At 46.3% G+C, this 15,437-nt stretch overlaps 7 non-coding genes across 7 annotated transcripts; all 7 read left to right on the plus strand.

Annotated features, from left to right (window-relative positions):
- Positions 1 to 1,121: 1,121 nt before the first annotated feature.
- Positions 1,122 to 1,312, plus strand: LOC130304970 (U2 spliceosomal RNA). Its single transcript, XR_008854657.1, has one exon. It is a non-coding gene; the product is annotated as a U2 spliceosomal RNA (small nuclear RNA).
- A 2,097-nt stretch (positions 1,313 to 3,409) lies between these two features.
- Positions 3,410 to 3,600, plus strand: LOC130305008 (U2 spliceosomal RNA). The gene has a single exon (XR_008854693.1). It is a non-coding gene; the product is annotated as a U2 spliceosomal RNA (small nuclear RNA).
- Positions 3,601 to 5,696: 2,096 nt separating this feature from the next.
- On the plus strand, positions 5,697 to 5,887 carry LOC130304982 (U2 spliceosomal RNA). Its single transcript, XR_008854668.1, has one exon. It is a non-coding gene; the product is annotated as a U2 spliceosomal RNA (small nuclear RNA).
- A 2,100-nt stretch (positions 5,888 to 7,987) lies between these two features.
- Positions 7,988 to 8,178, plus strand: LOC130304994 (U2 spliceosomal RNA). Its single transcript, XR_008854679.1, has one exon. It is a non-coding gene; the product is annotated as a U2 spliceosomal RNA (small nuclear RNA).
- A 2,093-nt stretch (positions 8,179 to 10,271) lies between these two features.
- Positions 10,272 to 10,462, plus strand: LOC130305005 (U2 spliceosomal RNA). The gene has a single exon (XR_008854690.1). It is a non-coding gene; the product is annotated as a U2 spliceosomal RNA (small nuclear RNA).
- A 2,089-nt stretch (positions 10,463 to 12,551) lies between these two features.
- LOC130305015 (U2 spliceosomal RNA) lies at positions 12,552 to 12,742 on the plus strand. Its single transcript, XR_008854699.1, has one exon. It is a non-coding gene; the product is annotated as a U2 spliceosomal RNA (small nuclear RNA).
- Positions 12,743 to 14,833: 2,091 nt separating this feature from the next.
- LOC130304971 (U2 spliceosomal RNA) lies at positions 14,834 to 15,024 on the plus strand. The gene has a single exon (XR_008854658.1). It is a non-coding gene; the product is annotated as a U2 spliceosomal RNA (small nuclear RNA).
- The last annotated feature ends 413 nt before the right edge of the window (positions 15,025 to 15,437 follow it).

Below are 15,437 nucleotides of genomic sequence, written 5' to 3' on the forward strand. Positions count from 1 at the left end.
TCTCCATCTGCTGGCGGTATTGAATAAGCATTGCTGCACTGATGGGGTATGCATTAGACGAAAAAAAAGAAGAAAAAGAAGAATAATACGCCCAGAAAAGAGGCGAAAAGGAGAAAAACGTAAAAAAACGTGAAAAAAAAGTAAGAGGAAGAGAAGGGAAAAAAAGGTGGAAATGGGTTTAAAAGTGATTTCGGCGGAGAAATATATATATATATATATATATATATATATATATATATATATATATATGCGCACACACACACATAGATATAAACGTATTCTCCGTTGAGATATTGCAGCCGCTGCTGTGTCCAGGCCCAGGAGCCTTAGCACTGTGCTGTGATGTCACTCAATACCACTGACATCACTAGGTGTAAACAACATCTCTCCTTTGCTGTGTATGTGACTATGGAGCTGTTTGGTGATGTCGTCTATTACGGCCTTCATAGAAGCAACAGGAGATTGTTGCATCCATCTAGAACCCTCAGAACTACAGTGCTATGATGTCACTCACTTCCACAGGCCTTGCAGAGTGTAAACAACAACAACCCAGCTTTGTTGTGTATGTAACCAAAGGGATTTGTGATGTCACCTAGAACCTTCACAGCAGCGACAGCTTTATGAGGAGCATCAGCACTGCTCTGCCTGAGCAGAACCATCACCGCCATAGGTTGTCAAATAACCCGGATTTAACCCACACAGGTAAGTCCAATGGGGTGCAGGCATGTCCTCTATGCTTACAGCTTCCCGTGGGTGTTGGTTTGATACCGTTTGGGGACAGCCAAGGAGGCATCTGCAGGCAACAAAGGTAGGTGTGTGCTTGTGTGTGTGTTTCCTATGCAGATCCTAAGCCCAGTGTCACATGCAAGTAGGAGGAGTAAGAAGGGTTCCTGGCAAATCCGGGTTATGGATTGCATTTAAAAAGGCCCCGTGGGAGTGCAATGGGCCCCTGTCTTGCTGCTTAGCAATAATGGTATGGGTTTAGGTTCTGCTGTGTGTACTGGTGGTTGACTGCCCCCCAGCCCAGAGTGTGCATGGAAAATTGTCTGGCAGCCTCCCTGACAGCAAGCAGTGATAGTGCCCATGAAGGGGACCTTGTTGGGCCCGCCCCTTTCACGGTTATCGCTTCTCGGCCTTTTGGCTAAGATCAAGTGTAGTATCTGTTCTTATCAGTTTAATATCTGATACGTCCCCTATCTGGGGACCATATATTAAATGGATTTTTGAGAACGGGGGCCGATTTCGAAGCTTGCTTCCGTCGCCCTATGCATTGACCCGATATGGCAGTATCTTCGGGTACAGTGCACCACCCCCTTACAGGGTTAAAAAGAAAGATTCCTACTTTCATTGCTACCTGCTTGCTGGCTAGCCAGCTAGCCAGCCCTGTGGGCCTTGCTGCTGCTGCAGCCAAAAAACAAAAGGTGGTGCTGCTGCTGCTGCTGCTGCTTCTGCTGCTTCTGCTTGTGTCTGGCCCCTGTTGGAGCGTCCAGGCACAGGACTTCTGCTGCTGCTGACTAAATGGCCTCCTTAATTGGATCATTTGAGTAGCCAGCACACCTGTGCAGGTAGGGCATGACATGATAGGCAGCTGCCTTGATAGCGGGTGGGTGCTGAATGTTCCTAATTGACAAAATAAGATTAATGCTTATGAAGAAATATAAAATCTCATCCCTTCCCCAATATCGCGCCACACCCCTACCCCTTAATTCCCTGGTTGAACGTGATGGACATATGTCTTTTTTCGACCGTACTAACTATGTAACTATGTAACATAACATGGGGGGGGGGGGGGGGGGGTCTCCTGGCTGTTCACACAGGTGTGTCATTGCTGTACATTGACCATGCATTGCTTCTGTGGTATTGCAAAGGCAAAGACAAATGCTTCCAGCCATCCATTGCACTAATGGATTGGTCATCAGCTGGCTGTCTATGTCCCGCATCAATATAGACCAAAGTACAGAGGGTTAGGCTATGCTATTGTGCACCTACCTGATGCATCAGAAGGTGCGAGGCCCTTGCTAAATTCTGTGCACAGACTTTGAGATCTATGCTTTAGACTGTATCTAAACCTGCTCCAACATGGACTGACATTCTGGCCTACTTTCAGCCGATGCGACTTGTCTGTCGCTGAACAGTCGCTTTTTATGTATTCAGCACCTATGTATAATGTTGTAAAAATGCTCTAGAAGCTAAAGTCGCAGAAATGTCACACATATTTGGCCTGCAACTTTCTGTGCGACAAATTCAGACAGGAAAAATCAGTATAAATCCTTAGAAAATTATCCCCCAGTGTCTCCATCTGCTGGCGGTATTGAATAAGCATTGCTGCACTGATGGGGTATGCATTAGACGAAAAAAAAGAAGAAAAAGAAGAATAATACGCCCAGAAAAGAGGCGAAAAGGAGAAAAACGTAAAAAAACGTGAAAAAAAAGTAAGAGGAAGAGAAGGGAAAAAAAGGTGGAAATGGGTTTAAAAGTGATTTCGGCGGAGAAATATATATATATATATATATATATATATATATATATATATATATGCGCACACACACACATAGATATAAACGTATTCTCCGTTGAGATATTGCAGCCGCTGCTGTGTCCAGGCCCAGGAGCCTTAGCACTGTGCTGTGATGTCACTCAATACCACTGACATCACTAGGTGTAAACAACATCTCTCTTTTGCTGTGTATGTGACTATGGAGCTGTTTGGTGATGTCGTCTATTACGGCCTTCATAGAAGCAACAGGAGATTGTTGCATCCATCTTGAACCCTCAGAACTACAGTGCTATGATGTCACTCACTTCCACAGGCCTTGCAGAGTGTAAACAACAACAACCCAGCTTTGTTGTGTATGTAACCAAAGGGATTTGTGATGTCACCTAGAACCTTCACAGCAGCGACAGCTTTATGAGGAGCATCAGCACTGCTCTGCCTGAGCAGAACCATCACCGCCATAGGTTGTCAAATAACCCGGATTTAACCCACACAGGTAAGTCCAATGGGGTGCAGGCATGTCCTCTATGCTTACAGCTTCCCGTGGGTGTTGGTTTGATACCGTTTGGGGACAGCCAAGGAGGCATCTGCAGGCAACAAAGGTAGGTGTGTGCTTGTGTGTGTGTTTCCTATGCAGATCCTAAGCCCAGTGTCACATGCAAGTAGGAGGAGTAAGAAGGGTTCCTGGCAAATCCGGGTTATGGATTGCATTTAAAAAGGCCCCGTGGGAGTGCAATGGGCCCCTGTCTTGCTGCTTAGCAATAATGGTATGGGTTTAGGTTCTGCTGTGTGTACTGGTGGTTGACTGCCCCCCAGCCCAGAGTGTGCATGGAAAATTGTCTGGCAGCCTCCCTGACAGCAAGCAGTGATAGTGCCCATGAAGGGGACCTTGTTGGGCCCGCCCCTTTCACGGTTATCGCTTCTCGGCCTTTTGGCTAAGATCAAGTGTAGTATCTGTTCTTATCAGTTTAATACCTGATACGTCCCCTATCTGGGGACCATATATTAAATGGATTTTTGAGAACGGGGGCCGATTTCGAAGCTTGCTTCCGTCGCCCTATGCATTGACCCGATATGGCAGTATCTTCGGGTACAGTGCACCACCCCCTTACAGGGTTAAAAAGAAAGATTCCTACTTTCATTGCTACCTGCTTGCTGGCTAGCCAGCTAGCCAGCCCTGTGGGCCTTGCTGCTGCTGCAGCCAAAAAACAAAAGGTGGTGCTGCTGCTGCTTCTGCTGCTTCTGCTTCTGCTTGTGTCTGGCCCCTGTTGGAGCGTCCAGGCACAGGACTTCTGCTGCTGCTGCTGACTAAATGGCCTCCTTAATTGGATCATTTGAGTAGCCAGCACACCTGTGCAGGTAGGGCATGACATGATAGGCAGCTGCCTTGATAGCGGGTGGGTGCTGAATGTTCCTAATTGACAAAATAAGATTAATGCTTATGAAGAAATATAAAATCTCATCCCTTCCCCAATATCGCGCCACACCCCTACCCCTTAATTCCCTGGTTGAACGTGATGGACATATGTCTTTTTTCGACCGTACTAACTATGTAACTATGTAACATAACATGGGGGGGGGGGGGGGGGTCTCCTGGCTGTTCACACAGGTGTGTCATTGCTGTACATTGACCATGCATTGCTTCTGTGGTATTGCAAAGGCAAAGACAAATGCTTCCAGCCATCCATTGCACTAATGGATTGGTCATCAGCTGGCTGTCTATGTCCCGCATCAATATAGACCAAAGTACAGAGGGTTAGGCTATGCTATTGTGCACCTACCTGATGCATCAGAAGGTGCGAGGCCCTTGCTAAATTCTGTGCACAGACTTTGAGATCTATGCTTTAGACTGTATCTAAACCTGCTCCAACATGGACTGACATTCTGGCCTACTTTCAGCCGATGCGACTTGTCTGTCGCTGAACAGTCGCTTTTTATGTATTCAGCACCTATGTATAATGTTGTAAAAATGCTCTAGAAGCTAAAGTCGCAGAAATGTCACACATATTTGGCCTGCAACTTTCTGTGCGACAAATTCAGACAGGAAAAATCAGTATAAATCCTTAGAAAATTATCCCCCAGTGTCTCCATCTGCTGGCGGTATTGAATAAGCATTGCTGCACTGATGGGGTATGCATTAGACGAAAAAAAAGAAGAAAAAGAAGAATAATACGCCCAGAAAAGAGGCGAAAAGGAGAAAAACGTAAAAAAACGTGAAAAAAAAGTAAGAGGAAGAGAAGGGAAAAAAAGGTGGAAATGGGTTTAAAAGTGATTTCGGCGGAGAATATATATATATATATATATATATATATATATATATATATATATATGCGCACACACACACATAGATATAAACGTATTCTCCGTTGAGATATTGCAGCCGCTGCTGTGTCCAGGCCCAGGAGCCTTAGCACTGTGCTGTGATGTCACTCAATACCACTGACATCACTAGGTGTAAACAACATCTCTCCTTTGCTGTGTATGTGACTATGGAGCTGTTTGGTGATGTCGTCTATTACGGCCTTCATAGAAGCAACAGGAGATTGTTGCATCCATCTTGAACCCTCAGAACTACAGTGCTATGATGTCACTCACTTCCACAGGCCTTGCAGAGTGTAAACAACAACAACCCAGCTTTGTTGTGTATGTAACCAAAGGGATTTGTGATGTCACCTAGAACCTTCACAGCAGCGACAGCTTTATGAGGAGCATCAGCACTGCTCTGCCTGAGCAGAACCATCACCGCCATAGGTTGTCAAATAACCCGGATTTAACCCACACAGGTAAGTCCAATGGGGTGCAGGCATGTCCTCTATGCTTACAGCTTCCCGTGGGTGTTGGTTTGATACCGTTTGGGGACAGCCAAGGAGGCATCTGCAGGCAACAAAGGTAGGTGTGTGCTTGTGTGTGTGTTTCCTATGCAGATCCTAAGCCCAGTGTCACATGCAAGTAGGAGGAGTAAGAAGGGTTCCTGGCAAATCCGGGTTATGGATTGCATTTAAAAAGGCCCCGTGGGAGTGCAATGGGCCCCTGTCTTGCTGCTTAGCAATAATGGTATGGGTTTAGGTTCTGCTGTGTGTACTGGTGGTTGACTGCCCCCCAGCCCAGAGTGTGCATGGAAAATTGTCTGGCAGCCTCCCTGACAGCAAGCAGTGATAGTGCCCATGAAGGGGACCTTGTTGGGCCCGCCCCTTTCACGGTTATCGCTTCTCGGCCTTTTGGCTAAGATCAAGTGTAGTATCTGTTCTTATCAGTTTAATATCTGATACGTCCCCTATCTGGGGACCATATATTAAATGGATTTTTGAGAACGGGGGCCGATTTCGAAGCTTGCTTCCGTCGCCCTATGCATTGACCCGATATGGCAGTATCTTCGGGTACAGTGCACCACCCCCTTACAGGGTTAAAAAGAAAGATTCCTACTTTCATTGCTACCTGCTTGCTGGCTAGCCAGCTAGCCAGCCCTGTGGGCCTTGCTGCTGCTGCAGCCAAAAAACAAAAGGTGGTGCTGCTGCTGCTTCTGCTGCTTCTGCTTCTGCTTCTGCTTGTGTCTGGCCCCTGTTGGAGCGTCCAGGCACAGGACTTCTGCTGCTGCTGACTAAATGGCCTCCTTAATTGGATCATTTGAGTAGCCAGCACACCTGTGCAGGTAGGGCATGACATGATAGGCAGCTGCCTTGATAGCGGGTGGGTGCTGAATGTTCCTAATTGACAAAATAAGATTAATGCTTATGAAGAAATATAAAATCTCATCCCTTCCCCAATATCGCGCCACACCCCTACCCCTTAATTCCCTGGTTGAACGTGATGGACATATGTCTTTTTTCGACCGTACTAACTATGTAACTATGTAACATAACATGGGGGGGGGGGGGGGGGTCTCCTGGCTGTTCACACAGGTGTGTCATTGCTGTACATTGACCATGCATTGCTTCTGTGGTATTGCAAAGGCAAAGACAAATGCTTCCAGCCATCCATTGCACTAATGGATTGGTCATCAGCTGGCTGTCTATGTCCCGCATCAATATAGACCAAAGTACAGAGGGTTAGGCTATGCTATTGTGCACCTACCTGATGCATCAGAAGGTGCGAGGCCCTTGCTAAATTCTGTGCACAGACTTTGAGATCTATGCTTTAGACTGTATCTAAACCTGCTCCAACATGGACTGACATTCTGGCCTACTTTCAGCCGATGCGACTTGTCTGTCGCTGAACAGTCGCTTTTTATGTATTCAGCACCTATGTATAATGTTGTAAAAATGCTCTAGAAGCTAAAGTCGCAGAAATGTCACACATATTTGGCCTGCAACTTTCTGTGCGACAAATTCAGACAGGAAAAATCAGTATAAATCCTTAGAAAATTATCCCCCAGTGTCTCCATCTGCTGGCGGTATTGAATAAGCATTGCTGCACTGATGGGGTATGCATTAGACGAAAAAAAAGAAGAAAAAGAAGAATAATACGCCCAGAAAAGAGGCGAAAAGGAGAAAAACGTAAAAAAACGTGAAAAAAAAGTAAGAGGAAGAGAAGGGAAAAAAAGGTGGAAATGGGTTTAAAAGTGATTTCGGCGGAGAAATATATATATATATATATATATATATATATATATATATATATATATGCGCACACACACACATAGATATAAACGTATTCTCCGTTGAGATATTGCAGCCGCTGCTGTGTCCAGGCCCAGGAGCCTTAGCACTGTGCTGTGATGTCACTCAATACCACTGACATCACTAGGTGTAAACAACATCTCTCCTTTGCTGTGTATGTGACTATGGAGCTGTTTGGTGATGTCGTCTATTACGGCCTTCATAGAAGCAACAGGAGATTGTTGCATCCATCTTGAACCCTCAGAACTACAGTGCTATGATGTCACTCACTTCCACAGGCCTTGCAGAGTGTAAACAACAACAACCCAGCTTTGTTGTGTATGTAACCAAAGGGATTTGTGATGTCACCTAGAACCTTCACAGCAGCGACAGCTTTATGAGGAGCATCAGCACTGCTCTGCCTGAGCAGAACCATCACCGCCATAGGTTGTCAAATAACCCGGATTTAACCCACACAGGTAAGTCCAATGGGGTGCAGGCATGTCCTCTATGCTTACAGCTTCCCGTGGGTGTTGGTTTGATACCGTTTGGGGACAGCCAAGGAGGCATCTGCAGGCAACAAAGGTAGGTGTGTGCTTGTGTGTGTGTTTCCTATGCAGATCCTAAGCCCAGTGTCACATGCAAGTAGGAGGAGTAAGAAGGGTTCCTGGCAAATCCGGGTTATGGATTGCATTTAAAAAGGCCCCGTGGGAGTGCAATGGGCCCCTGTCTTGCTGCTTAGCAATAATGGTATGGGTTTAGGTTCTGCTGTGTGTACTGGTGGTTGACTGCCCCCCAGCCCAGAGTGTGCATGGAAAATTGTCTGGCAGCCTCCCTGACAGCAAGCAGTGATAGTGCCCATGAAGGGGACCTTGTTGGGCCCGCCCCTTTCACGGTTATCGCTTCTCGGCCTTTTGGCTAAGATCAAGTGTAGTATCTGTTCTTATCAGTTTAATATCTGATACGTCCCCTATCTGGGGACCATATATTAAATGGATTTTTGAGAACGGGGGCCGATTTCGAAGCTTGCTTCCGTCGCCCTATGCATTGACCCGATATGGCAGTATCTTCGGGTACAGTGCACCACCCCCTTACAGGGTTAAAAAGAAAGATTCCTACTTTCATTGCTACCTGCTTGCTGGCTAGCCAGCTAGCCAGCCCTGTGGGCCTTGCTGCTGCTGCAGCCAAAAAACAAAAGGTGGTGCTGCTGCTGCTTCTGCTGCTTCTGCTTCTGCTTGTGTCTGGCCCCTGTTGGAGCGTCCAGGCACAGGACTTCTGCTGCTGCTGACTAAATGGCCTCCTTAATTGGATCATTTGAGTAGCCAGCACACCTGTGCAGGTAGGGCATGACATGATAGGCAGCTGCCTTGATAGCGGGTGGGTGCTGAATGTTCCTAATTGACAAAATAAGATTAATGCTTATGAAGAAATATAAAATCTCATCCCTTCCCCAATATCGCGCCACACCCCTACCCCTTAATTCCCTGGTTGAACGTGATGGACATATGTCTTTTTTCGACCGTACTAACTATGTAACTATGTAACATAACATGGGGGGGGGGGGGGGGTCTCCTGGCTGTTCACACAGGTGTGTCATTGCTGTACATTGACCATGCATTGCTTCTGTGGTATTGCAAAGGCAAAGACAAATGCTTCCAGCCATCCATTGCACTAATGGATTGGTCATCAGCTGGCTGTCTATGTCCCGCATCAATATAGACCAAAGTACAGAGGGTTAGGCTATGCTATTGTGCACCTACCTGATGCATCAGAAGGTGCGAGGCCCTTGCTAAATTCTGTGCACAGACTTTGAGATCTATGCTTTAGACTGTATCTAAACCTGCTCCAACATGGACTGACATTCTGGCCTACTTTCAGCCGATGCGACTTGTCTGTCGCTGAACAGTCGCTTTTTATGTATTCAGCACCTATGTATAATGTTGTAAAAATGCTCTAGAAGCTAAAGTCGCAGAAATGTCACACATATTTGGCCTGCAACTTTCTGTGCGACAAATTCAGACAGGAAAAATCAGTATAAATCCTTAGAAAATTATCCCCCAGTGTCTCCATCTGCTGGCGGTATTGAATAAGCATTGCTGCACTGATGGGGTATGCATTAGACGAAAAAAAAGAAGAAAAAGAAGAATAATACGCCCAGAAAAGAGGCGAAAAGGAGAAAAACGTAAAAAAACGTGAAAAAAAAGTAAGAGGAAGAGAAGGGAAAAAAAGGTGGAAATGGGTTTAAAAGTGATTTCGGCGGAGAAATATATATATATATATATATATATATATATATATATATATATATATGCGCACACACACACATAGATATAAACGTATTCTCCGTTGAGATATTGCAGCCGCTGCTGTGTCCAGGCCCAGGAGCCTTAGCACTGTGCTGTGATGTCACTCAATACCACTGACATCACTAGGTGTAAACAACATCTCTCCTTTGCTGTGTATGTGACTATGGAGCTGTTTGGTGATGTCGTCTATTACGGCCTTCATAGAAGCAACAGGAGATTGTTGCATCCATCTTGAACCCTCAGAACTACAGTGCTATGATGTCACTCACTTCCACAGGCCTTGCAGAGTGTAAACAACAACAACCCAGCTTTGTTGTGTATGTAACCAAAGGGATTTGTGATGTCACCTAGAACCTTCACAGCAGCGACAGCTTTATGAGGAGCATCAGCACTGCTCTGCCTGAGCAGAACCATCACCGCCATAGGTTGTCAAATAACCCGGATTTAACCCACACAGGTAAGTCCAATGGGGTGCAGGCATGTCCTCTATGCTTACAGCTTCCCGTGGGTGTTGGTTTGATACCGTTTGGGGACAGCCAAGGAGGCATCTGCAGGCAACAAAGGTAGGTGTGTGCTTGTGTGTGTGTTTCCTATGCAGATCCTAAGCCCAGTGTCACATGCAAGTAGGAGGAGTAAGAAGGGTTCCTGGCAAATCCGGGTTATGGATTGCATTTAAAAAGGCCCCGTGGGAGTGCAATGGGCCCCTGTCTTGCTGCTTAGCAATAATGGTATGGGTTTAGGTTCTGCTGTGTGTACTGGTGGTTGACTGCCCCCCAGCCCAGAGTGTGCATGGAAAATTGTCTGGCAGCCTCCCTGACAGCAAGCAGTGATAGTGCCCATGAAGGGGACCTTGTTGGGCCCGCCCCTTTCACGGTTATCGCTTCTCGGCCTTTTGGCTAAGATCAAGTGTAGTATCTGTTCTTATCAGTTTAATATCTGATACGTCCCCTATCTGGGGACCATATATTAAATGGATTTTTGAGAACGGGGGCCGATTTCGAAGCTTGCTTCCGTCGCCCTATGCATTGACCCGATATGGCAGTATCTTCGGGTACAGTGCACCACCCCCTTACAGGGTTAAAAAGAAAGATTCCTACTTTCATTGCTACCTGCTTGCTGGCTAGCCAGCTAGCCAGCCCTGTGGGCCTTGCTGCTGCTGCAGCCAAAAAACAAAAGGTGGTGCTGCTGCTGCTTCTGCTGCTTCTGCTTCTGCTTGTGTCTGGCCCCTGTTGGAGCGTCCAGGCACAGGACTTCTGCTGCTGCTGACTAAATGGCCTCCTTAATTGGATCATTTGAGTAGCCAGCACACCTGTGCAGGTAGGGCATGACATGATAGGCAGCTGCCTTGATAGCGGGTGGGTGCTGAATGTTCCTAATTGACAAAATAAGATTAATGCTTATGAAGAAATATAAAATCTCATCCCTTCCCCAATATCGCGCCACACCCCTACCCCTTAATTCCCTGGTTGAACGTGATGGACATATGTCTTTTTTCGACCGTACTAACTATGTAACTATGTAACATAACATGGGGGGGGGGGGGGTCTCCTGGCTGTTCACACAGGTGTGTCATTGCTGTACATTGACCATGCATTGCTTCTGTGGTATTGCAAAGGCAAAGACAAATGCTTCCAGCCATCCATTGCACTAATGGATTGGTCATCAGCTGGCTGTCTATGTCCCGCATCAATATAGACCAAAGTACAGAGGGTTAGGCTATGCTATTGTGCACCTACCTGATGCATCAGAAGGTGCGAGGCCCTTGCTAAATTCTGTGCACAGACTTTGAGATCTATGCTTTAGACTGTATCTAAACCTGCTCCAACATGGACTGACATTCTGGCCTACTTTCAGCCGATGCGACTTGTCTGTCGCTGAACAGTCGCTTTTTATGTATTCAGCACCTATGTATAATGTTGTAAAAATGCTCTAGAAGCTAAAGTCGCAGAAATGTCACACATATTTGGCCTGCAACTTTCTGTGCGACAAATTCAGACAGGAAAAATCAGTATAAATCCTTAGAAAATTATCCCCCAGTGTCTCCATCTGCTGGCGGTATTGAATAAGCATTGCTGCACTGATGGGGTATGCATTAGACGAAAAAAAAGAAGAAAAAGAAGAATAATACGCCCAGAAAAGAGGCGAAAAGGAGAAAAACGTAAAAAAACGTGAAAAAAAAGTAAGAGGAAGAGAAGGGAAAAAAAGGTGGAAATGGGTTTAAAAGTGATTTCGGCGGAGAAATATATATATATATATATATATATATATATATATATATATATATGCGCACACACACACATAGATATAAACGTATTCTCCGTTGAGATATTGCAGCCGCTGCTGTGTCCAGGCCCAGGAGCCTTAGCACTGTGCTGTGATGTCACTCAATACCACTGACATCACTAGGTGTAAACAACATCTCTCCTTTGCTGTGTATGTGACTATGGAGCTGTTTGGTGATGTCGTCTATTACGGCCTTCATAGAAGCAACAGGAGATTGTTGCATCCATCTTGAACCCTCAGAACTACAGTGCTATGATGTCACTCACTTCCACAGGCCTTGCAGAGTGTAAACAACAACAACCCAGCTTTGTTGTGTATGTAACCAAAGGGATTTGTGATGTCACCTAGAACCTTCACAGCAGCGACAGCTTTATGAGGAGCATCAGCACTGCTCTGCCTGAGCAGAACCATCACCGCCATAGGTTGTCAAATAACCCGGATTTAACCCACACAGGTAAGTCCAATGGGGTGCAGGCATGTCCTCTATGCTTACAGCTTCCCGTGGGTGTTGGTTTGATACCGTTTGGGGACAGCCAAGGAGGCATCTGCAGGCAACAAAGGTAGGTGTGTGCTTGTGTGTGTGTTTCCTATGCAGATCCTAAGCCCAGTGTCACATGCAAGTAGGAGGAGTAAGAAGGGTTCCTGGCAAATCCGGGTTATGGATTGCATTTAAAAAGGCCCCGTGGGAGTGCAATGGGCCCCTGTCTTGCTGCTTAGCAATAATGGTATGGGTTTAGGTTCTGCTGTGTGTACTGGTGGTTGACTGCCCCCCAGCCCAGAGTGTGCATGGAAAATTGTCTGGCAGCCTCCCTGACAGCAAGCAGTGATAGTGCCCATGAAGGGGACCTTGTTGGGCCCGCCCCTTTCACGGTTATCGCTTCTCGGCCTTTTGGCTAAGATCAAGTGTAGTATCTGTTCTTATCAGTTTAATATCTGATACGTCCCCTATCTGGGGACCATATATTAAATGGATTTTTGAGAACGGGGGCCGATTTCGAAGCTTGCTTCCGTCGCCCTATGCATTGACCCGATATGGCAGTATCTTCGGGTACAGTGCACCACCCCCTTACAGGGTTAAAAAGAAAGATTCCTACTTTCATTGCTACCTGCTTGCTGGCTAGCCAGCTAGCCAGCCCTGTGGGCCTTGCTGCTGCTGCAGCCAAAAAACAAAAGGTGGTGCTGCTGCTGCTTCTGCTGCTTCTGCTTCTGCTTGTGTCTGGCCCCTGTTGGAGCGTCCAGGCACAGGACTTCTGCTGCTGCTGACTAAATGGCCTCCTTAATTGGATCATTTGAGTAGCCAGCACACCTGTGCAGGTAGGGCATGACATGATAGGCAGCTGCCTTGATAGCGGGTGGGTGCTGAATGTTCCTAATTGACAAAATAAGATTAATGCTTATGAAGAAATATAAAATCTCATCCCTTCCCCAATATCGCGCCACACCCCTACCCCTTAATTCCCTGGTTGAACGTGATGGACATATGTCTTTTTTCGACCGTACTAACTATGTAACTATGTAACATAACATGGGGGGGGGGGGGGGGTCTCCTGGCTGTTCACACAGGTGTGTCATTGCTGTACATTGACCATGCATTGCTTCTGTGGTATTGCAAAGGCAAAGACAAATGCTTCCAGCCATCCATTGCACTAATGGATTGGTCATCAGCTGGCTGTCTATGTCCCGCATCAATATAGACCAAAGTACAGAGGGTTAGGCTATGCTATTGTGCACCTACCTGATGCATCAGAAGGTGCGAGGCCCTTGCTAAATTCTGTGCACAGACTTTGAGATCTATGCTTTAGACTGTATCTAAACCTGCTCCAACATGGACTGACATTCTGGCCTACTTTCAGCCGATGCGACTTGTCTGTCGCTGAACAGTCGCTTTTTATGTATTCAGCACCTATGTATAATGTTGTAAAAATGCTCTAGAAGCTAAAGTCGCAGAAATGTCACACATATTTGGCCTGCAACTTTCTGTGCGACAAATTCAGACAGGAAAAATCAGTATAAATCCTTAGAAAATTATCCCCCAGTGTCTCCATCTGCTGGCGGTATTGAATAAGCATTGCTGCACTGATGGGGTATGCATTAGACGAAAAAAAAGAAGAAAAAGAAGAATAATACGCCCAGAAAAGAGGCGAAAAGGAGAAAAACGTAAAAAAACGTGAAAAAAAAGTAAGAGGAAGAGAAGGGAAAAAAAGGTGGAAATGGGTTTAAAAGTGATTTCGGCGGAGAATATATATATATATATATATATATATATATATATATATATATATATGCGCACACACACACATAGATATAAACGTATTCTCCGTTGAGATATTGCAGCCGCTGCTGTGTCCAGGCCCAGGAGCCTTAGCACTGTGCTGTGATGTCACTCAATACCACTGACATCACTAGGTGTAAACAACATCTCTCCTTTGCTGTGTATGTGACTATGGAGCTGTTTGGTGATGTCGTCTATTACGGCCTTCATAGAAGCAACAGGAGATTGTTGCATCCATCTTGAACCCTCAGAACTACAGTGCTATGATGTCACTCACTTCCACAGGCCTTGCAGAGTGTAAACAACAACAACCCAGCTTTGTTGTGTATGTAACCAAAGGGATTTGTGATGTCACCTAGAACCTTCACAGCAGCGACAGCTTTATGAGGAGCATCAGCACTGCTCTGCCTGAGCAGAACCATCACCGCCATAGGTTGTCAAATAACCCGGATTTAACCCACACAGGTAAGTCCAATGGGGTGCAGGCATGTCCTCTATGCTTACAGCTTCCCGTGGGTGTTGGTTTGATACCGTTTGGGGACAGCCAAGGAGGCATCTGCAGGCAACAAAGGTAGGTGTGTGCTTGTGTGTGTGTTTCCTATGCAGATCCTAAGCCCAGTGTCACATGCAAGTAGGAGGAGTAGAAGGGTTCCTGGCAAATCCGGGTTATGGATTGCATTTAAAAAGGCCCCGTGGGAGTGCAATGGGCCCCTGTCTTGCTGCTTAGCAATAATGGTATGGGTTTAGGTTCTGCTGTGTGTACTGGTGGTTGACTGCCCCCCAGCCCAGAGTGTGCATGGAAAATTGTCTGGCAGCCTCCCTGACAGCAAGCAGTGATAGTGCCCATGAAGGGGACCTTGTTGGGCCCGCCCCTTTCACGGTTATCGCTTCTCGGCCTTTTGGCTAAGATCAAGTGTAGTATCTGTTCTTATCAGTTTAATATCTGATACGTCCCCTATCTGGGGACCATATATTAAATGGATTTTTGAGAACGGGGGCCGATTTCGAAGCTTGCTTCCGTCGCCCTATGCATTGACCCGATATGGCAGTATCTTCGGGTACAGTGCACCACCCCCTTACAGGGTTAAAAAGAAAGATTCCTACTTTCATTGCTACCTGCTTGCTGGCTAGCCAGCTAGCCAGCCCTGTGGGCCTTGCTGCTGCTGCAGCCAAAAAACAAAAGGTGGTGCTGCTGCTGCTTCTGCTGCTTCTGCTTCTGCTTGTGTCTGGCCCCTGTTGGAGCGTCCAGGCACAGGACTTCTGCTGCTGCTGACTAAATGGCCTCCTTAATTGGATCATTTGAGTAGCCAGCACACCTGTGCAGGTAGGGCATGACATGATAGGCAGCTGCCTTGATAGCGGGTGGGTGCTGAATGTTCCTAATTGACAAAATAAGATTAATGCTTATGAAGAAATATAAAATCTCATCCCTTCCCCAATATCGCGCCACACCCCTACCCCTTAATTCCCTGGTTGAACGTGATGGA

The sequence above is a fragment of the Hyla sarda genome, unplaced genomic scaffold, assembly GCF_029499605.1.
Source record: "Hyla sarda isolate aHylSar1 unplaced genomic scaffold, aHylSar1.hap1 scaffold_1300, whole genome shotgun sequence".
In the NCBI taxonomy this organism is placed as follows: Eukaryota; Metazoa; Chordata; class Amphibia; order Anura; family Hylidae; genus Hyla; species Hyla sarda.